General features: G+C 42.6%; 1 protein-coding gene across 3 annotated transcripts in view; it reads right to left on the minus strand.

Moving 5' to 3' along the window:
• The window catches only part of RAF1 (Raf-1 proto-oncogene, serine/threonine kinase), a 68,128-nt gene extending 52,524 nt beyond the window's left edge, over positions 1–15,604 (minus strand). For all 3 annotated transcript variants that reach the window (XM_082211924.1, XM_082211935.1, XM_082211930.1), the window contains exon 1: positions 15,447–15,604. The gene's annotated coding sequence lies outside the window, so the exon portion shown is untranslated. The remainder of the gene's footprint in view (positions 1–15,446) is intronic.
• Positions 15,605–24,996: the final 9,392 nt, after the last annotated feature.

The raw sequence follows: 24,996 nt of genomic DNA on the forward strand, positions 1-24,996 counted from the left end.
TTATATGGTGCCACAATAATTTTTGTTCTTTTTGCAAAGACCAACATGAATCATAGAATCATAGAATTATAGAGTTGGAAGAGACCACAAGGGCCATCGAGTCCAACCCCCTGCCAAGCACGAAACACCATCAGAGCACTCCTGACATATGGTTGTCAAGCCTCTGCTTAAAGACCTCCAAAGAAGGAGACTCCACCGCACTCCTTGGCTGCAAATTATCCATGGTTTGATTTCATGGTTATCATGGTTTGATTTCAGTGCAGCCACTTTCAGTTTATGAATTTTATTTTATTTTTTACTAGAGTAGGAGGCCAATTGATCAAAACAATTACTTGCATTTCAAAAACTTTTGGAAGCTACAGGGTTTTGGATCATCAAGTATAAGGATGTGCTAACTTCAATCTTGTGTTGTCTACATATTTGTTTGCTAGAATTCCTGTGACCCACTGAGGTGTTTAGATTTATGAAGTCAGAGTGCACACTGGGAATCCATAAAAGTTATACCAAAATCTCCTGTCCTCTATTCTCCTATACCCCTCACCCAAAATTAACTGTTCTCCTAGGCGTGTTTGAAGGTATCTTCAGACAGTAATAAAATGAATGGAATCACATAGGTGGTGTTTTGTCAGATCATAGCCTTACTTCCAATATAAGATTATAAATGTAACCTTGCATAACAACTTGTATAGATCCTTGCTCTTGGCAAAAGTTAATACCCAGAATATAGAATTCAGCAGCCAGGTTGCTCACCAGGGCAAGACTGTTTCAGCATATGACACCAATCCTGTCCCAACGGCAAAAACGTTCCTCTCCAATCAGGCCTTTGGCTGATTGAACAATCTATGGCTTTCAAAATGTGTCCTGGCAGAGGGTGCTTTTAGTTTTTTGTTATTATGTTGCTTATTTTGTGTTTTTATGTTGCAAACTGCCCTGTGATCTTGAGGTGAGCAGCAGTATATACATTTAATAAATTTAATAATACGTATTTACAGAATTCAGCTGTAACATTTGCTGGGTGAGCTTCAGCCGTCAACTGAAGAAAACAGTGGCTTCTTTGCATATGGCTTACTATAATGATTTCTAAGTCACACAACTCAGTGTGGAAAGATCAGAGAAGCACATTTTTTATGCTGGGCAACGTGGAATATTTTCTGGTGATGCAAATCCTGTTGATGTAACTCTGGGGGCTGTGAAAAGCCACTATCACTCCTAAATACACTCAAATGGCATGGAAAGCAATGATGTCACATTCTGTGCATGGTATCATTTTCCACGGGAATAATGTTACAAAACTGACCCACACCATGTGTCAACAGCATTGCAAAGGATGAAAACCACAAATGCTGACAGAAAATCAGCTGTTCCAAAAGATGAACACACCAGTTCATTTCTCTTTCTTTTTGAATGGGGAAATCAACATTGCGTGTTCCTTCATCTGAACATTCTTAGGTGTCACCCGAAATCTAGTAGAGCTTATTGATTTAAACTTACAAAACATGGTGCAAAGCCTCGCATCATATGTCACATACACTAATGTCTTTTTACCTAAAATCTAGTCTCTAAGCAAGCAGTCTCAGCACCCTTGATAGTTAACGCACCCCTTTCCTCAATGTCCTCCTCACCACTGAAAGCAACAAAATAGTCACCAGTCTCCACATCAAACCCACTGATGCACACACCTACCTATACTGGCAATCGTGTCATCTTAAAACATATAAAGATAAACACTCCCTACAGCCTGGCTCTCCGGATCAAACACATTTGCAACAACAAAAAATAAATCAGGATCAGTGAACTTAAATAACAGTTTCTGCAAAGAGAAGCTAAGGATGCTACCCATTTACGCACGTTTCACTTATGTGGGGGGGGCCTGGAATGTACCCCCCCTTAAGTGGGGAGTTGCCTGTATATGTTCATGAAGTCTGAACTGGTGGCAACTGCCCAGGAACAAGACCTTGGGGTCATAGTAATTATGTGATCCTGGACCAGATGAGCTATTAGCCTGATCCAGCAGGTTTTTTATTATGTGCCTAGATGCAATTCCCACTCTCTTCAATGAGGCTTATTCTCAGGTAATTGTGCATAGAGGCTGCAGGCCTGCAGTCAACATCATAGCGAATAGCTCAGTGAAGATGTTGACCCAGTGTGAAAAAGACAAATTCCATGCAAGGGATAATTAGCAAAGGGATTTAATATAAAACTGCTGCTATCACAATACCATTACATAACTCTGTGGTGCAAGAGAACCTGGGAGTTCTGTGTACACTTTTAGTCACCTCACCTCAAAAAGGCTACTGCAGAGTTCAGGCAAGGGCAACGCAAGTGATCAAGGTGATGGAGCAACTTTAGTGAAAAGGAAACTGCTTCCCACAGCCACTGCGAGAACAGGATGATGGACTAGATAAGCCTTTGGCTCGATTCAGCAGGCTCTTGCGTTCCTTCCCATCTCTAAGAAAGCAGGAGTGGCAAGGAGCTACAGTGGTACCTCAGGTTAAGAACCTAATTCGTTCTGGAGGTCTGTTCTTAAGATGAAACCATTCTTAACCTGAGGTACCACTTTAGCTAATGGGGCCTCCCGCTGCCGCCGCACTGCCCCCACACAATTTCTGTTCTCATCCTGAAGCAAAGTTCTTAACCCGAGGTACTATTTCTGGGTTAGCGGAGTCTGTAACCTGAAGCGTATGCAACCTGAAGCGTCTGTAACCCGAGGTACCACTGTATAACCAATGGACAATAATTCATTTCCAAGGGCTTTAGTGCAGGCAAAATATTTCTTCCTGAAAGGATATTGATTTGTTAAAAGCAAAAAAAAGTTTACTGATCTGATTAGGCTTCTAATCCTGCGCACATTTATTTGAGTTCTGTGCGACTTACTTGTGAGTAAAGATGAATAAATAATATTCATGTGGAGACAACGGGACAGTAATGGAAGGAAGGGTTCTCCCCAGATATAATGACCTCTAACTTTACATTAAAAGCATACATGCAACCAAATTTCCAAAATCCAGCTCAGAGTTTTATGTACTCTATTGGTTAAAAAATGTGGATACGGATAAGGGCAAGTCAGGCGGGGGGTGGGGGGATAATATATGGGAGAGTGCCAAGCATCTGTGTTGAAGAGGATCAAAGGCTGAGGCTGTCTGAGACTTTAGTAGACACAGCTCACACTTTTGAAACCTTTTTTTGCACAACCCTGAGGGCTAGAAACTCACTGATGTTGAAGAAATTAAAGCAGAGGTGCAATGCAGTGATGGAACCCCTGGGCAGCTGGCTCTATCAACTACCTTGTTAATGTGGCTATGGCCATAATCATATGTCAGGGATGTGTATACCTGTGAAGAGATCCAAGATTTAGAACCTCAAAGCCAAAGTGAGAGCATTCGGGTCAAAATTAAGGGAGAGAAGAATAACAGTGACCTCATTGTGGGAGTTTACTATAGATCCCCAAGCCAAACGGAGGACATAGATGATGCCTTCCTGGAACAGATGGCCAAGCATGCAAAAGGAAGGGAGATAGTAGTAATGGGGGACTTCAATTACCCAGATATTTCTTGGATGTCAAACTCAGCCAAGAGCATAAGGTCAAACAGATTCCTCACTGGCCTTGCAGACAACTTCATTGTCCAGAAAGTGGGAGAAGCAACAAGAGGAACAGCCATTTTAGATCTGGTCCTAACCAATGTTGATGACCTGGTTAGTGGGGTAGAAGTGGAAGGGTCATTAGGCGCGAGTGATCATGCTCTTCTGAAGTTTACTATACAGTGGAAAGGAGCAGCCAAGCATACTAGGACTCAATTTCTTGACTTTAAGAAAGCCGACTTCATAAATCTTAGGGAAGTGCTGGGTGAGATCCCATGGACAGTAATACTAAAAGGAAAGGGAGTTCATGATGGCTGGGAGTTTGTTAAGAGGGAGATAGTAAAAGCACAACTTCAGGCAATACCAATGAGACGGAAACATGGAAGGTGCCTAAAGAAGCCAGGGTGGCTATCTAAAGAACTTTTAACTGAGTTAAGATTAAAAAAGGATGTGTACAAAAAATGGAAAAGGGGGGAAACCACCAAAGAGGAATTCAAACAAATGGCCAGCACATGTAGACACAAAGTCAGAAAAGCTAAAGCACAGAATGAACTCAGGCTTGCTAGAGAGGTTAAAAGCAACAAAAAAGGCTTTTATGGGTATGTCCGTAGCAAAAGGAAGAACAAAGAAACAGTGGGGTCACTCAGAGGAGAAGATGGTGAAATGCAAACAGGGGACACAGAAAGGGCTGAACTCCTCAATGCCTTCTTTGCCTTCTCCGATAAAGAAAACAATGGCCGACCTGAAGAATTTGGAGCAAATGATTCAGCAGAGGAAACACAGCCCAGAATAACTAAGGAGATAGTACAATAATACTTGGCTAGTTTAGATGTATTCAAGTCTCCAGGGCCAGATGAACTGCATCCAAGAGTATTAAAAGAACTGGCAGATGTGGTCTCAGAACTACTGGCAGTCATCTTTGAGAATTCCTGGAGAACAGGCGAAGTCCCGGCAGACTGGAGGAGGGCAAATGTTGTCCCTATTTTCAAAAAGGGGAAAAGAGAGGACCCAAATAATTATCGCCCAGTCAGTCTGACATCAATACCAGGGAAGATTCTGGAGCAGATCATTAAGCAAACAGTCTGTGAGCACCTAGAAAGGAATGCTGTGATCACCAATAGTCAGCATGGATTTCTGAAAAATAAGTCATGTCAGACTAACCTGATCTCGTTGACAGAATTACAAGCCTGGTAGATGAAGGGAACGCAGTGGATGTAGCCTACCTTGATTTCAGCAAGGCATTCGACAAGGTGCCCCATGATATTCTTGTAAAGAAGCTGGTAAAATGCGGTCTTGACTATGCTACCACTCAGTGGATTTGTAACTGGCTGACTGACCGAACCCAAAGGGTGCTCATCAATGGTTCCTCTTCATCCTGGAGAAGAGTGACTAGTGGGGTACCACAGGGTTCTGTCTTGGGCCCGGTCTTATTCAACATCTTTATCAACGACTTGGATGATGGACTCAAGGGCATCCTGATCAAATTTTCAGATGACACCAAACTGGGAGGGGTGGCGAACACCCCAGAGGACAGGATCACACTTCAAAACGACCTTGACAGATTAGAGAACTGGGCCAAAACAAACAAGATGAACTTTAACAGGGAGAAATGTAAAGTATTGCACTTGGGCACTTGGGCAAAAAAAATGAGAGGCACAAATACAAGATGGGTGACACCTGGCTTGAGAGCAGTACATGTGAAAAGGATCTAGGAGTCTTGGTTGACCACAAACTTGACATGAGCCAACAGTGTGACACGGCAGCTAAAAAAAGCCAATGCAATTCTGGGCTGCATCAATAGGAGTATAGCATCTAGATCAAGGGAAGTAATAGTGCCACTGTATTCTGCTCTGGTCAGACCTCACCTGGAGTACTGTGTCCAGTTCTGGGCACCACAGTTCAAGAAGGACACTGACAAAATGGAACGTGTCCAGAGGAGGGCAACCAAAATGGTCAAAGGCCTGGAAACGATGCCTTATGAGGAACGGCTAAGGGAGCTGGGCATGTTTAGCCTGGAGAAGAGGAGGTTAAGGGGTGATATGACAGCCATGTTCAAATATATAAAAGGATGTCATATAGAGGAGGGAGAAAGGTTGTTTTCTGCTGCTCCAGAGAAGTGGACACGGAGCAATGGATCCAAACTACAAGAAAGAAGATTCCACCTAAACATTAGGAAGAACTTCCTGACAGTAAGAGCTGTTCGACAGTGGAATTTGCTGCCAAGGAGTGTGGTGGAGTCTCCTACTTTGGAGGTCTTTAAGCAGAGGCTTGACAACCATATGTCAAGAGTGCTCTGATGGTGTTTCCTGCTTGGCAGGGGGTTGGACTCGATGGCCCTTGTGGTCTATTCCAACTCTATGATTCTATCTGGAACATACGTACTTTATACAACAGGAAGAAAATGAATGGAATCTGATTGATCACAACCCAGCTTCATTTCAACTGCATGCATCATTCTCAGGCACCATCTTCCTCTGAAATGCCTGGTTGCAATTTATTTTACCAGGTTAAAAATGCAAAGATATTATTCTTACAACCTCTCATATTACCATCTTGTGCAATTTATCTTTCCAACAACCAGCACTGTTATTCCCATTTTACAAATGGGAAGCTGTAGCTTGAGAATAATAACTTGCACCAGGAGGACTATCCAATGATCTTGGTAGAGAAGGGATTAGAACTGTTACTCTCAGATTCAATCATCTCTACCCTGAATGGCACTGGCAAAAAAGTCTTGTGATGTAATAATCTTGCCTCAGCCAATGAAATCATAAGGCCATGGTTACAGCTGGCTTCACTTATAGTACATGCTTACCATGGGAAGATATTAACTCAGAGAAATACTAGTCATTTATCATACCTAAAGCTATCCTGAAATATTCTTCTAATAATGACACTTGTCATAGGCAAAAATGAATAAATATCTCAGGTGTGTTGTTTTCAAAAATTGTAGGAGGGGGGTATAACAAAAACTTAATGATTTTACTGAAAATACCTTCACATCTTCAGGTGTTTTTAATATGTTCTCCACCCAAAGCAGAGCATGTATTTTATTCATCCTCAGGTTGAAACCCAGGAGCTCTTCACACAGTATTTTAGTTATGTGAAATATGCTTCAGAGTGAGTTATCTTGGTATTGCATCTGAAAGCAACAGCCACCGGTGAGCAATCCCAATAGCTCGTAATGAAGTCAGTTTACATATGTAATCTCACCATTTCATCTGAAACGTACATACAAAAGCTTCCTCTGTAACCCATCTGAAAATAATTGCACATAGCACAATGTTAGACTAATCAACTTTGCATCTGAAAACAAGTGTAAACAAATTTTGATACCTGCAGACTGTATATGACTAATCACTATTTCTGAAGGAGATAAATGATAACAGAACTGCCATTCGCCCAGCTCATGAGCACATTTCACATTGTGTCTAAAAATAATTGTCTTGTTTGCCATTACCCCCAAGCATTGCAAGTTTTATACTGGCAAAAACAAACGAAGAAAAGAAAAACCTCAAAGACAGTCATCTAGTCCAGGCATGTCCAACAGGTAGATCGCTGGGTGTTCCTAGTAGATCTCTGGCCCCTCAACATCCTTGATCTAGTTCAACTCCCTACACTGCTGGAATCTCAGCTATATCATACATGGCAGATGGCCACCTAACCACTGCTAGGAAGGAGAGTCCATCCCCTCTCTTGGGAGTTTGTTCCCCTGTCAAACGGCTCTTACTATGACTGTTTAAAGTAACAGCATAGTGTTTTAAATGTATGGTGTGATTGTTGCTTGGGTCTTTGATAAAAGTGCACCTGAGCACACAGGACAGCAGTAGGCCCATGTACTCAAATATGGTTCTGCTCCATTCACACACAAAGCAGGAAAGAGTGAAAGGTGTGATCTCATAGAATCATAGAACTGTAGAGATAGCAGGGACTGGAGGGACATCTAGTCCAGCCCCCTGCAATGCAGGAATCTCAATGAAAGCATCCATGACAGGTGGCCACACACCTGTTGATTTAAAGTGCAAAAGGACTGCACAGGTTCTGGGAGGTACTAACCCTTCCTTGTTTTTCTTTCAACCAGGCTAACCTCCAGAGCCCAGCTCTGAGAAAGCTTACAGAAGGGGAACTGACTGCATGCGGGGGGGGGGGTGAGAGAAGGTTCAGCAAAACACACACACACACACACACCTTTTCTGGTTTAAATCACACTCTACCACACCCTGCGTTACATGTGATAGGGGCAGGTCCACATCTGTCATCATCCACATGGCTTGACCTTTAGTACTGTATAAAGGCTCTCCTCCTATTTTTCTATAGTTTGCTCCTACTCATTTCTCTATGTCAGCCCTTTTCTGATCTCTCCTCCACTGGCTCGCTCATTCACACCTTCTGCCATGCTTCTCCCTAGGCAGTTGCAGCAACTTAGCCATCAGGCTTCTTCTCCTTGTTTTAAAACCTACTTCTTCTGCAAAGCCTTTTCTTTGACCATTATCATCTCATCTCTTTATGCAATGTTTGGAAGAAGGGTTAAAATCAGCAGCAGGGTCCAACGAGACAAGGCAGGAGATCCATGATTGGATTTTCTGCATTGAAAAAACAAAGCCCAAACTGGGCCTTGGTTCTGGTGCCATGTGAAGGCCTTTCCATCACTGGTCCCTGAAGGTGCTACCTGCTCTACAGGGGAAACAGCATCTTCAGGATAGGAAAGAAATGGATTTAGATTGGTGAAAGGGACCAGAGCACAATACCCAATATTCCACCCACCCCCAGCTATTTGTGATATGCAGAAGACCACATCTAGTTTGACCCTCGCTCTTTCTTGACCCAACTCTGACCTGGTGGAAACAGCACACTAAATCATTGGTAGATTAACAGAAGACAGACAAATGTAAACATGTTTGTATGCAACACATAACCTGGACCTGAGAAAGCAGAGGAAAGTGAGTGGAATAAGCAAAGGCCTCGTTCACATGGCACATTAAACCACAGGTAAAAACATGGTTTTGTGTGAACATGCAGCCTGCTTCTTCATGCTGCTGAAAAGTTCTCACTCTGCTCCCTCCCCTACTTCCGCCCAAGAAACAAGCATGGCTTGACTTGATTTCCAAACCCAGGCCTGCGGTTTGTTTCTCCCCCCTCAAAAGACCTTGAGCAATAACCAAGGTTTGTTCTTAGCTTATTACTCAAGGTTTGTTTAGAGAGAAATAAACCACAAGCACAGGTTCGGTTGTTATCATGACAGGTCAGACTCTGGCTTGCTCCCTGGTGGTGTAGCAGCAGTAAAAGCTGGGGGGAGCACCAGCAGAACTTTTCAGGAACATGCATCAGAATGCTGCACATTCGCACTAAACCATTGCTTGTTTTCAACTACAGTTTAATGTGCCATGCAAACAAGGCCTCTCCTTACTGCATTCCCTTTCCTCCTCTTTCTCAGGCCCAAATTATATGTTACATGAAAACATGTTTACATTTGCTACAAGGTGCTACGAGACTCTTTTTGTTGTTTTTGCTGCAACACTAACACAGTTGTCCTTCTGGAAATTGAGACACGTTTAGGAGTGGTTTAGCCCTTACTGGGTCCTGTCCCCAAGAAACGAGATATTTCTTTTGACAATCACCATCAAGGATGGTTTGTTTTGGAGATCCAGCAACTGACTTCATGAATCTTTTCAAAAGCAAAGGTTTGTGCTACTACATGCTCCCTGCTCCTAGTACTGGAATGCAGTCACCTATTTATTTATAATCATGATTGCACTATCCTTACATCAACAGAGCAATGAACAACTAACAAGATACGATTGGATGGAACATGAAATCACCAATATGGGGCAGGGTGAAGTGGGATGATGCAAAAACTGGGGTTGTGGTAGGGTTGCCAGTTGTGCAACTGCCATTGTGACTTGATCTACTACAGACATTAGCAGGTGATATAACACTTCTCCTCTTGATTGTGTGAAGTAGGAGGCTGTAGAGAATGTTAGTATATTTGATTTGAGAGAGGGTACTTATTTAACTTACTTAGAAAAGCCTATACCTGTGCCTCAAAAGTTTACAAAGTGCAAAGAGTCTTGCCTTAAGAATAAGGCTTAGAACTTGAATGATGATGGGATACCTTCCAATTCTAAAATTAGATATGCTAATGATTGCACCTAATTTGCACAGTAAGTGATGGGCAGGGTTTTTAAATTTCATTTAAAGCATAATCCTGTGGTTGTTTACTTGTAAGTAAGTCCCATGGAGCTCAAGGAGGCCAGCACCCAGGTTCAGTGGCTATAGGATTGTATGCAGCCTTAAACCTTCAAAACAGGGTCACTGACTTCTTTTTGTCCCTTCTTGTATGGTTTTAACAACAGCCTAAGACAGAGGCTGTGCACACATTACTAGCTTACAATACAGCTTGCTTGTTTTTTATCTAAAATTTTTATCAAAGCTGGTTTGGGGAAAATGCATGAAAACACAGTATTTCATAAGAAACAACAGGACAGATAAAAGACAGATATAGATTATGGTAAAGTCATGTATATACTGCTTCACAAGCCAGTGGTGGGACACGCATTGGATGCAGAGTAAACAGGAGTGCGTAAACAGCCACAGACATCCAACTAGTGAAGCTTTTCCCATCACTTTGTCTTCATGCCAGACCACACACATTTGGTATGCAAGCAAAATTGTCTCTCACTCTTTTATCGTTTTTAAAAGAATTATTTGTGCTTTGTTATACTGTTGGGCAGTGTTGTTGTTGTTTTTAAAGTGTTTATTGCAAGCCACCTGGACAATACAAAATGTTAAAAACCTGGAATATAGGTTAGCCATAATGTTTTCTTTGCACTGCAGTACTAATTAACTGCAAAGGAGACAATCTGCCACGTAAGGAGGAGACAAGACAGAGAGACAGACCTGCACGTACCACAGCTCAGAAAAACCACACTCACATTCCATAAAACCTGTAGTGGCTGCAAATGCCTTGCCACTACAAGTACAGTACTCTAAATGTACCTCTACAGATCCACCTCTAAATATACCATTCCTCTTAAATGTGCCAACCTTGCAGCTCTTTTTCCCCAATGCAACTTGAGTTTATTATGCTGACTCAAGCGAGAAAAGGCTAAACTGTGTTTTGCTTTCCCCAGATGCAGTAGCAACTAAACATCTGCTGCCTCAGTCGAATCTAAAAAAAATGTTTCTGTCATTTCAAAACCAAAGCTCTGCACAGAACACGTTTACAGCTCTCACTGCCCCTCCTGTTTCTTCTCCTGGAATTTGCAACACAGCCCAACTTCCCAGAATGCCGTTCAGCTGGTTTCAGTGCGACTGATCATAATGACCTGATCCAATTATGCTGCATTTCTTTCCTTTTTGAATGCCTTAACTAACCTGTAATTTTTTCTCTCACATGCCCAAAGCTAGATGAAGCGGCTGATACACCCAAAGAATTCCTAACCTACCACTGTGGACTAGATTGGGGAGTTGACATCACCTAAAATGACTACCGGAGGGCTGTAACTAGGCTTCAGATTTAGGTTAAACAAGGCTATTCAGGTCATAAGAGAATACGGACATACAAGGTTGCCTGCCCATTAATGTACTGACATTGTAAATCAGTATTTCTCTAACCACTTAAGATCCTGGAATGTCTGCAAGAAAAGATCTCATCAATTTTAAAATGTAGCTGCAGAGGCTTAAGAGGTACTTAATGGATTTTAATGCAGTACTTCAAATAATGACTTATTGGGCTCAATGAACAGTAAACATAAGATGAGAAATTACATACTGGGCAACTTAATGTAAATTAGTTTCCGTGCAGAGCCTGAGCCCAATCACAGGTCTGAGCTTGAGCTATCTCCTCCCCCAGGATTGGGGGACTTTTTTTTTTGGCTCAGTGGGCTGTATCCGTATCTTTTCCCACCCCTGAGGGCCAACTTTGGCAACCCACCTGTCAGTCACCTCACATCATTTTGACATCAGATGAAGGCTTGAAGTCACCTCTCACCAGCTCATGTGCAGCCAATCCAGTTTCTTCTCTATGATGTCAGGTGGGCGTGGTTTGAGGAAAACTGCCTCACAAGCCCAAGTGGGACTTGTGCTGGGCCAGACTGGGCTCATTAGCCTGTTGATGTCAGTGGACATTCAGTGAATATGGTTAGGATTATAGTCCAAGTGCAGGGTAGTCAACTTGGTGCACTCCAGACACTGCTGGACTCCAGCTCCCATCAGCCCCAATCACTGGTTATGCTGGCTGAGGCTGATGGGAGTTGGAGTCTGACAACATCTGGATGTCATCATGTTGGCTAGGCCTGCCCTAGGGTGTGATTCACATCCCTTGGCACCTACCTAACCGAACAGTTAATTTACTGACAATTAACCTTCACCGAAATTACTTTTCGTTTATCATCTTGAGACCATCAAAACAAAGATCCATGTAGTCCAGCATTGCATTTTCAACAGAATCCTACTTTACCTTTACCGTTTTTTCTTTTTCTTTTACCTTTCAACAGAATCCAGCAAATGCTTTTGACAAATCCCTTGCATCTGCATCTTAGAGATAAACTATCTCTGAACATAGAGGTTTCATTTAACTATCATGGATAATACCCATTGATATATTTCTCTTTCTTAAATTAGGGAAATCCCCTAAAGCAAGATTGGGGAACATTTTCCAGCCTGAGGGCCACATTAATTTCTGGGCAACTTTCCAAGGGCCAGTAATGGGTGGGGCCAAGGGCAAAAGTGGGAGAGGCAATTAATGCAATTTTTACCTTTGTAATTTCTATACACACCCTCTCTAACCTCCATCCAGACAAGCAAGAAGTATTATTGGAGTTCAAGGGTTCATTTCACAGTGTGAATCAGGGCTGTTTTCTCGCCCCAACGCCTAGCACGTCTCCATGCCAGGACGAAAGTGTGGCAGTTCCTTATCCATGAGATGTTTTTTGCAGATGCGCAGCCTTGACAGTACATTCCAAGGAAGCTCTGCAGAGACTCATCAACCATTTTGCCCAAGCTTGCAGGAAGTTCAGCTTTACCACCAGCCTGATAAAGACCAACGTCCTGGGTCAGGACCAACACACAATGCATCAGCATTAGTGGCTACACATTTGTGGTGGTAGACGATTTTGTCTACCTGGACTCCACCATAACTAGCAACCTTTCAATTGACCCTGAACTTGACAAGTGTATTGCTAAGGCAGCTACAGCAATGGCTCGTCTCTCCAAAAGGGTATGGGAGAATGTGATGCTAATGACCAATACCATGATGAAGGACTACCAGGCTTGTGTGTTGAGCATACTGCTTTATGGAAGTGAGTTGTGGGCAATTTACACCCGCCAGGAGTGACATCTCAACATCTTCCGTATGCCCTGCATCAGGAAAACTTTGGGCTTCATACAGCAAGATAGAGACTCAAACAAAGATGTGCTCTTCTGAAATATGCTCTGAGTCCTGTAGTGATTTCATGCTCTTTATTGCAGCTTGTAAAACAGTGACTGAATTGCCCCCCAAACCTCAGGCCTTTATATACATTATTTACACAATGAGTCCCATCTGATTGGCTGATTCTGCTTCCCTCCTGGAGCCTGATTGGTCTTTTCCTGCAGGCCAATCAGTTGTTGCATTCTACAAACCTACCAGCCTAATAGGCTGATTAACTTCCTCCTGGAGCCTGACTGGCCTTTTCCTGCAAGCCAATCATTTGTTGCATTCTAGGATCCTACTTGCCTATTGTTCTAGGATCCAAGCTTAGTACATAACAATATGCAAGTCCACATTCCCAATATGTTCACACTCCTGTCTGTGACATCTATACTGGCTTCATCATGTCCACAGAATGGAAGATGGCAGGATGCCCAAGGATGTGCTTCAGGCACCAGGCCCACCGGAAGACCTACTCTGTGATTTAAAGATTTCTGTGAAGGCTTGCAACATTAACCCCACCATGTGGGAATCCCTTGCAAACAATCGCAGTGCCTGGATACAGACAGGCAGGCCATGTATCCACAGGAATGACCAGAAGAGAAATGACCGTTGGGAGGAGCACAGAGAGAGAAGAAACACCATGGTGCATCTGTAACAGCAAAACTGGATGCCTTCATCTGCCATACCTGCCATAAAATCTGTTTCTCCTGTATTGGTCTCTACTGCCACAGCAGGAGCTGTAACTCTCCAATGGTTTGCCTTTACCACTGAAGGCACAAAGGTTTATTCTAGTCAGACAATAACAACTGGGGTACAAATCAGGGCCATTGAGGAGTATGGCCTAGGAAGGCGGGTAGTGGCTTGGGGATTGTTCCAAAGGCCAGATAGAGAAGCCTGGTGAGGTGCATTCAGCCCCCAGTCTTGAGATTCCCCACTCCTGCATCCAAGTGATATGACACATCATAGTCTGTACAGGAAAACTGCGTTAGATACAGACCCTGTTCCAACCAGTTGTAACTTGTGAAGTGGTTCTTAATTTAGGTTACCAAAGACTGCACATGTGCCTGGCTACAGTATAAACAGTGGAATGAATTGCCTATGATACGAGAGGTGCCCAGGGTGTTTCATACTAGCACAGACCTACTTACATTGGTATGCTGGCAATGCAATCAAGGTATGAAATGAATCTAACTCCACCACCCTGTTAACATGCCTGTGTCAATCCCATGCACAAGCTCTCTGCACTCAGGTGAGAAATCGATACCCTCGCTCCCATGCTACACAAACCATAATGATGGAGGAATAAACTGGAGTACTGATTTCAGGATTACGATTTCCAGGCAATATAAAGCAACAACAATAACGAACGTGATGGCTTCTTGAGGAGGAGCCTTCTGCAATGAGAACTGAACATGTAAAGGCTGCTTTACATGGAGGTCCACACTAAATATGATGGTGGCAGATCCATGTGTTATCCACACACATGTTATTGCCACCTATGGCTTATTTATCACTCTGCAGAAAGGCTCCCCCAATGAGATTTCAGATCTGATGCTAGACTAGTTGGGAGAAAATCACTCTGAGGACAGATGGCTGCAAAGATTCCAGAGTTTTCACCAGACTTTTTAGCCTCCATTATGAATTGCCTGCATTATGAGGAGGGCCATAGCTTAGTGGTAGAGCACACACTTTGCATGGAAAAGGTCTCTGCTGATGAAAAGAATGAACTCTGCACATGGTCAGACAAACTTCATAAATGCCAGGGCTAATCACATAAGTTCAAATTCAATTCTGTTGTTAAACGACAATTGGTTTGCATCAAGTGATCTCACGTGACACTGGTGACCTATAAAGTTTGACATAGTAATTTGTAACAACAAAGCTATAAAAAGCTGAAGAAAGCTTTCCCCTCCTTCATCATGTACATTCCTGCAAGTGTAAATGTTATGCTCTAATTATTAGGGATGCATGAAATGTAAAAGCCAATCTAATTATCCTGCATGAAAAAGATTCCTCCTCCAGAGGAGCAACTCAGCAGCTGAGCCTCTCAGAAGAAGTTGACAGAAGTCCTGGTTTAGGGGAGCAGGACAGTGACAAAAGAAATGGCTCAAATAAATAACACACCCAAATCCTGGTGGTTATGACAGCATAAGTGTCACACTGGGGGGAAATGTGCATTCCACCAATATTTAAATATTTCCCTCCACCCCCAAAAAGACTAAAACCTAATACATTGCACAATGGTCACATAATGTGTTACACAAACATAGCTACATAGTCGTTTTCAGACTTGTTTAATTCATAGCTAATTATCCACAGCAATAACCCCTGGCATGTAGTGTTGATAGATTCTAGACAAAATTTACCTTTTGCTTTTCACAAGCCCAGAAAATAAAATCCAAAACTATACAAATCTGGGAATGTTTATGAAAACAACTGCTCTATTGAGACTTACCAAGGGTAGTCTTGAGAGCCTATTTTCTCTTGATGGAGAACTAATAGGAACAGCTTCTTAAGACGGCATCTCACTTGCTTTGAAATCTAACAAACTAGCTCAAGAGAATAGGCAGATTTGAAAACAAGGTGCAGCTGATGTTGACTCTAAGCAGGAGGATGGGAGGAAGGGCCCAAGACTGACAGCTCAATTTGCCATTCCCAGCTCCCCATGCAGATTAGTTGGAGACACTCAAGCAGATCACATGGCTGGTACAAACTAAAAAGGCAGTAAAGCCACAGCATCAATTTAAATACCATCCAAGGTATTCAGATTTTCTCTCTGGAGCTGCTGCATGTCTTTCACAATCCCTCCTGCAATTCTTTCCTCCTCCCTACTTGCCCCCCTCAATTTTAAAAGCTGGCTTTCTTTAACTTTGTGCTTTTCCTACTCTTTTATTTTTAGATTGTCAATTTAATACAGTGGCTTGCAGAGGCTGCATGACACCAGCAAATGTAACTGGATCCCAAGTCCCCGAGTGCCAGGAATTGTGGCCTCGACAGCATGCTGCTGCTGAGGGCACCAACTTGAAAGCACTGGGAAAAACAAAAGCATTGACAACCTCCATTTTACATCTAGGCCTAGAGAGAAAGAGATCAGGATCAGTAGAGAGAAAATATCTCTAGATGAAAGAGTGACCTTAGGATTTGCTGGTGGAAGAGAGAAAAAGAGTTCCAGCAGGAGAGCAATCTATGTATGCTGAGTATTGGAACTCACACACGCTTTTATTTGTTGCTATAATTTTAATGTGGTTACTTTTCTTTACTTCTCTTTTAAATTTTGGAATTTTGATATGGTATTTCATTGATTTTATGTAAACCACCTTGGAATGTATACACCTTAAAAGGCAAGCTTGGAATGGGTTTATTTTAGCAGACCAGCAAGAATGAAGTTGCAGACAAAGGACGCTGCAAGTCTCCTAATCATGGCATCTTTAGAAGATGGGGGTAACACAGAAGCTGTGAGGTTGCCAGAGGTTCACATCCATCAACTGCCCGAAAGGACAATGGAAGAAAGCAGTTTGGAGGATGTATAGCAGGATGGGGAATCTATTTAACCCCAAGGGTCACATTTCCTTCTGGACAACCTTCCATGGGCCACATGCAAATTTTATAATTGTAAATTTTACCTTGGTTCAGTAGGCTAGCTTCTAGGAATAGTCACATGCCCCTTTCTGTTCTCCATCCAGGCAAGCAAAAGGCATGCTCAGAGTTCAAGGGCACTTTCCAGCTGGTCAAAAACATCCAGAGTGCAAAGCAGGGGCAAGGATGGGTGTGGCCTGGAAAGCGTGTGTGTGTGGCCTACAGTTCTGAGGGCCAGACAGGCCTGGAAGAGGGCTGCATTTGGCCCCCGGAACCTGAGGTTCCTCATCCCTGGCAAGGCAGTTAAAAGCAATTCAAGGTTGCTTTTTCCATCATCACTAGTTCAGAGCAGCAATGATCAGATGAACAGAGAGATACCAGGATGTAGGACTTGCAGCGGACCAGAGCAAGTCTGGGTGCATCCATGTGGCACGCTGAGGTCAATTATGCAGATATAAGGCAACGTTGCTACCCAATCTGGCACAGAAAGAACTCCAAAATCAAACCAGAATACCTTGAAAAGCATTTTAACATTCATCTGGTAGCAGAACAAAACAGGTGTATATACATTTTCATAAGGATGGTGCCAGCTAGTAATTCATCTTAGACATAGTTCTCCTGGATAGGTATAGTGGGCAGTAGCTCACTGTTGCAGTTTCTCCTACCTGAGGAAATGTAGCTGATGGAAACATAGCTGGAGATGTGTCTTTCCACCTTATCAATGGCCATGAACGAAATAAGTCTGCCAGGTAGTGCCAAATTCTGGGGCAAGGTCAAATTCTGTTCACCCAGCAACACTCATCAGGAGCTTATGGTAGAAAGAGTTTCACCAAATCTTAAAGCACCACTGACAGGAAAGGCTGTGGTCTTTGATTTCCTATGGATTCTGTGATCTTTGGATTCCTCTGGGCCTACTCCATTATTTCCTTTTCTTGTGGTGACCTATGCTCTTGGCAAACAGGTCATCTGAACTACTCACCAAAAGCAAAACCAGGCATTTTGCTCACCACCACAAACCTTCCAGATGTGAACAGGCCAAGCACACCAGTGGGTGACCCAACCTTCTGTATTCTGCATGTGGTGAGTGATTCAGATGACCACAAGCAGAAGAAAAGAAGAAGCAGATGGTGTGAATTGGCCCTAATTCTTTGGGAGTTAAGCAAACCCTTCTTTAAATGTTTTGGCTGACATTATCTCTTTTCCGCCAAATGCAATCCCATTTAGAAGCCAAAGAAGAAAAACAGAAAGCTGCTTGAGCTTCTGCTGTTATATGTCATCCCGAGCCAGAGACCTATGCACAGAGCTCCCTCATCCAAAATACCTCCTCATTAATTTCAATGAAAGGAGCCATGCAGAGGGATTAGTCCACATGGATTTCTGGATCAAAATGATAAAGGCTGTATACACACAGAAGACAGAATAAGGATGAATGTAACAGATTGGAGAACTGGGCCCAAACTAACAAAATGAATTTCAATATGGACAAATGGTTCTATGCTTGGGCAAGGAAGAACCAGCTGCACAAATATAAGAGGGGGAACACATGGCTTGCCAGTAGTACATGTGAAAAGGATCTAGGGATCTTAGTAGTGTGACGCAACAGCAAAAAAAAGCTAATGCTACTCTAGGCTGTATCAACAGAACTATAGGGTCCAGATCATGAGAAGTAATAGTACTGCTCTAGTCTGCCTTGGTCAGACCACACTTGGAATACTGTGCCCAGTTCTGGGTGCCACAATTTAAGAAGGATATTGACATGCTGGAATGTGCTCAGAGGAGGGCAACCAAGATGACCAAGGGTCTGGAAAACAAGCCTTATAATAATAATAAATTTATTTATTATTATGAGAAACAGTTGAAGGAGTCGGGTTTGTTTAGCCTCAAAAAGAGGAGACTGAGGGGAGATATGATATGATAGCCATATTCCAATATCTAAAGGGCTTTCACATGGAGGATAGAACAAGCTTGTTTTCTCCTGCTCTGGAGGCTAGGGCCCGAACCAAGGCATACAAGTTACAAGAAAGGAGATTCCAACTAAACATCAGGAATAATTTTCTGACAGTAAGAGCTGCTTGACAGTGGGACAGAGATTGGATGGCCATCTGTCATGGATGCTTCAGCTGAGATTCCTACATTGCAGGGGGTTGGACCAGATGACCCTTGGGATCCCTTCCAACTAGAATGCTATGATTCTATGATCAAGGGAAACCATGCATTTGTTTTTTTCTATGAAGTCCATACACAATCTAAATCTATTGCATATTTTTTGCACTTCTTGAGAAACTGGTTTCATTCTGAAAATAAAAGCTCATTGCAGACTGATTCTGCGTTACCCTTAGTTGTGATTCCTGTATTGCAAGTGGCTGGATTAGATGACTCTTGGTGTCCCTTCCAACTCAATGATTCGATGTGTGTGTCCATCTGAAAACAGATGTAGGTGGTCCCAGAAATGGGGGGGGGGTAGGGAGGAGTCCACACCTGCCCAATGATATTGTGGGTGGCCGTAGACCAAGACTACAATCACCACTTCCTTCTTAATTCACTTGTGACATGTGCCAGGAGGCAAAAGGCGTGGATAACCTCATCAAGGGAAAGGTTTTCAAATGTGTTATCAAGTAACTACACTCACCCTCGTGGATGAATCTAGATTGAAAGCAGCATGCTGAGGACAAGCACAAATGATTTCAGACTGAGAAAAAATACATTTTTTGCTACAAATGGGTTACTGTGTATGCAGCCAAAATATGACTTCTAAAATGAACGATTCATTACACCTCTGCTCATAAATATCACAGTGTGGTAAATTGATGAGTGAAGCGGACACCCACAAAGCCTGTAAACACTGGATATGTAAATATTTATAATTATAGTGAATCTTGCTCACTGGTGTAAACACTAGCTCTACTGCTATATGGCAAAGTACAAGTGTGTTTTCTTTAAGGCCCCCATTTCTATGGGCTGTGTTATCTCTTCCAATAAACAGTGCCTTGCAACTAATCTCTGTGAAAGATAGTTTCCCACACTGTCAACTCTCCTACATTTGTAAACAGATGCAAAGTTTTTCCCATAATAACTGTGCTCCTCTGTGGGCAGTGCTAAAGTAAGAAATGGGAATTAGATGTTTTTAGGTAAAAGTGAAATCATTATTAGGATGACAAGAGTGTTGGCTGGATAGCCTCAGTGAAAAACACATAGGAAACGTGACCCAGGTTATACCTTTGATTAGGCTGGCTGTGTTGGTAGAAGAGGACAGGGCAGGGCAAGCTCTCAAGTTGGAGAGACCTCTCCTATTTTAAAAGCTGTCATCCGAGATGCTTTATCCCTTCTCCGTTTAACGGCTAGACTCGCAGGCTCCAATCTAGATATAGTTTCACATAAATGCAGTCTGAGACAGTGGTTAAGAATGCATATTCTTATTTATTTATAATATTTGTATTCTGCCTTTTCAGGTTCGAGACAGTTTACATAAAAACACAGTAACATTTAGAGCTATCTTTAAAACAATAAGCAATTAGAACAAAATAATCCAGTTTAGTAACTGAAACATAGTAATGCAGAAAACCCCCACTACCAGTCTACAAAAGCCACCAAGAATAACTACAGCCCCTTTAAAAGGTCACAAAGGGCATCTGCACTATATATATTGAAAAAAGTATCATACCACTTTAAACAGACATGGCTTGCCTCTAAAAACCCTGAGAACTTATTATTCCGGTTCAGACACCTTTTCCAGCAACCAGAGCCTCATGAGGTACAGTGGTGCCTTGCAAGACGAAAAGAATCCGTTCTGTGATTCTCTTCATCTAGCGGTTTTTTCGTCTTGCGAAGCAAGCCCATTGAAGGATTAGCGGATTAGCGCTATTAGCGGCTTTTAGCGGCTTATCTGCTGATCGGATCAGCTGATAAGCGGTTTAGCGGCTTAGAAAAAGGGGGGGAGGGGAAAAAACCAGCAAGAACTCGCAAAACATTGTCGTCTTGCGAAGCAAGCCCATAGGAAATTCGTTTTGCGAAGCACCTCCAAAACGGAAAACTCTTTCGTCTAGCGAGTTTTCCGTCTTGCGAGGCATTCGTCTTGCGGGGCACCACTGTATATTATGAGCAAGAACTGCTAGGTAAGCTTGAGCAACTCTGTCTGCCTAAATCAGAATGGCTCTCAAGCCGCAGCCAACAGGTCTGTTGCATTTTTTCTTGCAATGTAGTCCAATCCAATGCATGCTTACACAGAAGTCCATTCCACAGAGCTTAGTCATGCAGGGGTCAGCAAACTTTTTCAGCAGGGGACCGGTCCACTGTCCCTCAGACCTTGTGGTGGGGCGGACTATATTTTTGGGGGGAAATGAACAAATTCCTATGCCCCACAAATAACCCAGAGATGTATTTTAAATAAAAGGACACATTCTACTCATGTAAAAACACGCTGATTCCCAGACTGTCTGTGGGCTGGATTTAGAAGGCGATTGGGCTGGATCCGGTCCCCGGGCCTTAGTTTGCCTACCCATGGCTTAGTGGATCTGCACTACATGCAAAGGACTGCAGCATAGGTCTTATTTTTGACCATGGGCATGTAATTCAGTGTAGCCACTGTGAGCCGTAGGCTGAGAAGTCTTTAGTTCAAATTTTGCTCGGTAGCCTTAAGCAAGCCACACTTTCTCAGTCTGTCCTGTCAATTTGTGTTCTATAGAGATAATAATAAAGGTAAAGGGACCCCTGACCATTAGGTGCAGTTATGACCAACTCTGGAGTTGTGGCGCTCATCTCGCTTTATTGGCCGAGGGAGCCGGCGTACAGCTTCCGGGTCATGTGGCCAGCATGACTAAGCTGCTTCTGGCGAACCAGAGCAGTGCATGGAAACACCGTTTACCTTCCCGCTGAAGCGGTACCTATTTCTCTACTTGCACTTTGACATGCTTTCGAACTGCTAGGTTGGCAGGAGCAGGGACCAAGCGACGGGAGCTCACCCTGTCACAGAGATTCGAACTGCCAACCTTCTGATCAGCAAGTCCTAGGCTCTGTGGTCAACCCACAGCGCCACCTGCATCCCTTCATAGAGATAATAATACCGCCCTAAAGGGCTCTTGTAAGGATTTATGGCATGGAGCTTTCAGCACTGACAACGCACTAGCTAACTGCTTAGTATGGTCATCTTATTCCACATGTGGACATCCTTCGGCAGACTATAAGCAGCAAGTATGGCAGAGGTGCAGATGAGTATCAAAGAGTAGGGAGACTCAGGTCATCTGCTTTTCCCAACCCCAGGGCTGCCAAAAGAACAAGCACAGAAGCAGCTTTGCTCACATTCCTGGTACTGGGACAATTATATGCAATCCTGCTTTTAGCTGTGCCTGCAAAAGTTTTGGGGCACGAACACTGCTTTGTTTCCAGTCCGTGTATGCATCATAACTTTCTGTTACAGTTCTGTAACTTTATACCACAAATGTTTCAGTTTATTTCTGATCCTGCTTTTGCTGGCCTAAAGGGCTAGAGTGCCCCCCAGAAATAAATACTTAATGCAATTACTGTACATTGAGGAAGCGTTGCAGAAAAATAAAGCGGAATGATGTGTGGACAGCGGTATAAATTCACAACTAAGGCATTATTATTGTGTCAATGACATGTTGCAGAATACACACATACCTGAACAACAAAAGTATGTCAGGGCCTCAAGTGTGTTTGCATGTCATGATTAGATCTGCTGTTGGTCCCCATCAGAAACAAAGCCTAATTAAACCTATCCATGTAGGGCAGATCTACATTGGACATCTAAATCACTCCACGACTTCCCCCAAAGAATCCTGGGAACTATAGTTTCTCCCCATATCTACAATTCCTAGCACCCTTAGCAAACTATAGTTCCCAAGACTCTTTGGAGGAAGTCATGTGTGTGGAATGTAATTGAAACATATGGTGTGGATCTGTTGCTTGCATTTTATTTTACTTTGATTTTGATTTTATTTGATTCTGTGAACTGCCCTGAGACCTGCGGGTATAGGGAAGTATATAAATCCAATAAATAGATAAATAATCAATAAATTTACCCATCTCTGTCTCACTCTAAATGTAAATTGCAGGATTCTTGGGGAGTGAACCTTTCCTTTGCTTACGTTACTTATAAAGTGCCATGTATTCAGGTAGCACTTACATAAATAAGCCATTATAATAACAGGTTCCCTCACTAATCAAACCCAACAGATGAGCCAAAAAGATACTTCTTAAATGTTTTGACAGAATTTGTTTCTATATTATTGCTTCTATATGGCTTTATATGCCAATAGTGGTCCCAAATAATTTTCTAGCCCAATTAAACAATACCAATACTACAATACATTTTTTAAAATGTGCTTTTTAAGAATTAAGCACACTTTTAAAAACAGCTTAAATAAAACAGCAGCTGACAACAACACTAAGAACAGAGCTAATTTAACCAGCACCTCCAGTGACCTGGGAGAACAAGAATGTCTTAATTTGGTGAAGGAAGGCCGTCAAGGATGGGGTCATCATTGCCTCCAGGGGAAAGGAGTTGCACTGAGTGCAATTACCAAGAATTTATTACAAAATTTTTGCAGACATTTTGGCTAAAAGACTAAAAAGAGTGCTAGTGGAAGAGATACATAAGGACCAAGCAGGCTTTCTCCCAGGAAGACATCTATCTGATAATGTGAGAAACATAATTAATATTTTAGAAAAACTACAAGTGAACATAAACACTAAGGCAGTTTTAATCTTTGTGGACGCGGAGAAAGCCTTTGACAACATTTCTTGGATTTTTATGAAAAAAAACTTACAGGGTATGGAGGTAGGCCAAGGCTTTGAAAATGGTATAAGTGCTATATATTCTGAACAAAAGGCTAAATTGATTGTAAATAATGTGGTGATGGAGGAAGTTAAGATAGAAAAAGGGACACGACAAGGTTGCCCAATCTCCCCATTGCTTTTTATATCGGTCCTGGAGGTTTTGCTGAATATGATAAGGCGGCACCAGTTGGTTAAAGGTATACAGGTCGGAGCCAAACAGTACAAATTAAGAGCATTTGCAGATGACTTAGTATTGACGTTACAGGAGCCAGAATCTAGTACTAAAAGAGTTTTAGAACTGATTCAAGAATTTGGTCAGGTTGCAGGGTTTAAACTGAATAAGTCAAAAACCAAGGTTTTAGAGAAAAATTTAACACCAATTGAGAGAGAGAGGTTTCAGAATGAGACAGGTTTAATAGTGGTTAAGAAAGTCAAATACTTGGGGATTAACATAACAGCAAAAAATGGGAATTTATTTAAAGACAACTATGAAAAATGCTGGGTTGAAGTGAAAAAAGATTTAGAAATTTGGTCAAATTTGAAGCTTTCACTGCTAGGCCGTATTGCTGCGATAAAAATGAATGTATTGCCTAGAATGTTGTTTTTGTTTCAAACATTGCAAATTCTTGACAAGATGGACTGTTTCAAGAGGTGGCAGAAGGATATTTCGAAATTTGTCTGGCAGGGCAAAAAGCCCAGAATAAAATTTAAGATTTTAACGGACGCAAAAGAAAGAGGGGGATTTGCCCTGCCGGACTTAAAATTGTACTATGAATCAGCAGCGTTCTGCTGGATGAAAGAGTGGATGCTCCTCGAGAATACAGATATCTTGGACTTAGAAGGTTTTAATAATGTATTTGGATGGCATGCATATCTTTGGTATGACAAGGTCAAAGTGCATAAAGCTTTCAAAAACCACATTGTTAGAAAAGCATTATACAATGTCTGGATCAGATATAAAGATTTGATGGAAAACAAAACTCCTAGATGGTTGTCACCATTGGAGGCTAAAGCTGTGAAAAAACTCAATATGGAGGCCAAATGGCCAAAGTATTGGGAAATTTTGGAACAAGAGGGTGATAAACTGAAATTACAGAGTCAAGAGAAATTGAAGACCAAAGTACGAGATTGGCTCCATTACAGTGGTACCCCGCAAGACGAATGCCTCGCAAGACGGAAAACCCGCAAGACGAAAGGGTTTTCTGTTTTGGAGGCGCTTCGCAAGACGAATTTCCCTATGGGCTTGCTTCGCAAGACGAAAGCCCATAGGGAAATCTCCGGGGACCTGTTTTAATTTGCTGGCGGTCGGGAGCAAAGACTTTTGCCCACAGCCGGCCTTCAGAAGAGGTCCTGGACCTCTTCTGAAGGCCGGCGGGGGGCAAAAGTCTTTGCTCCCCCCCGCCTGCCTTCCCGGGACAGCGGAGACTTCTCCGCTGCCCCGGGCGATCTTAAAATGCTGGCGGGCGGGAGCGAAGCGTTCGCTGTCGACCCCCAGCATTTTAAAATCTCCCCGGGACAGCAGAGAAGTTTTTATTTAAAAAAAACAATTACCAAGAATTTAGTGGACATTACTGTTCCTGAAGTAAGTACTGTATGGCTTAAGTTGTTTAACATTTGATAGGTCAAAACAAGGACCA

Source organism: Podarcis vaucheri, assembly GCF_965113315.1.
Source record: "Podarcis vaucheri genome assembly, chromosome: 2".
NCBI lineage: Eukaryota > Metazoa > Chordata > Lepidosauria > Squamata > Lacertidae > Podarcis > Podarcis vaucheri.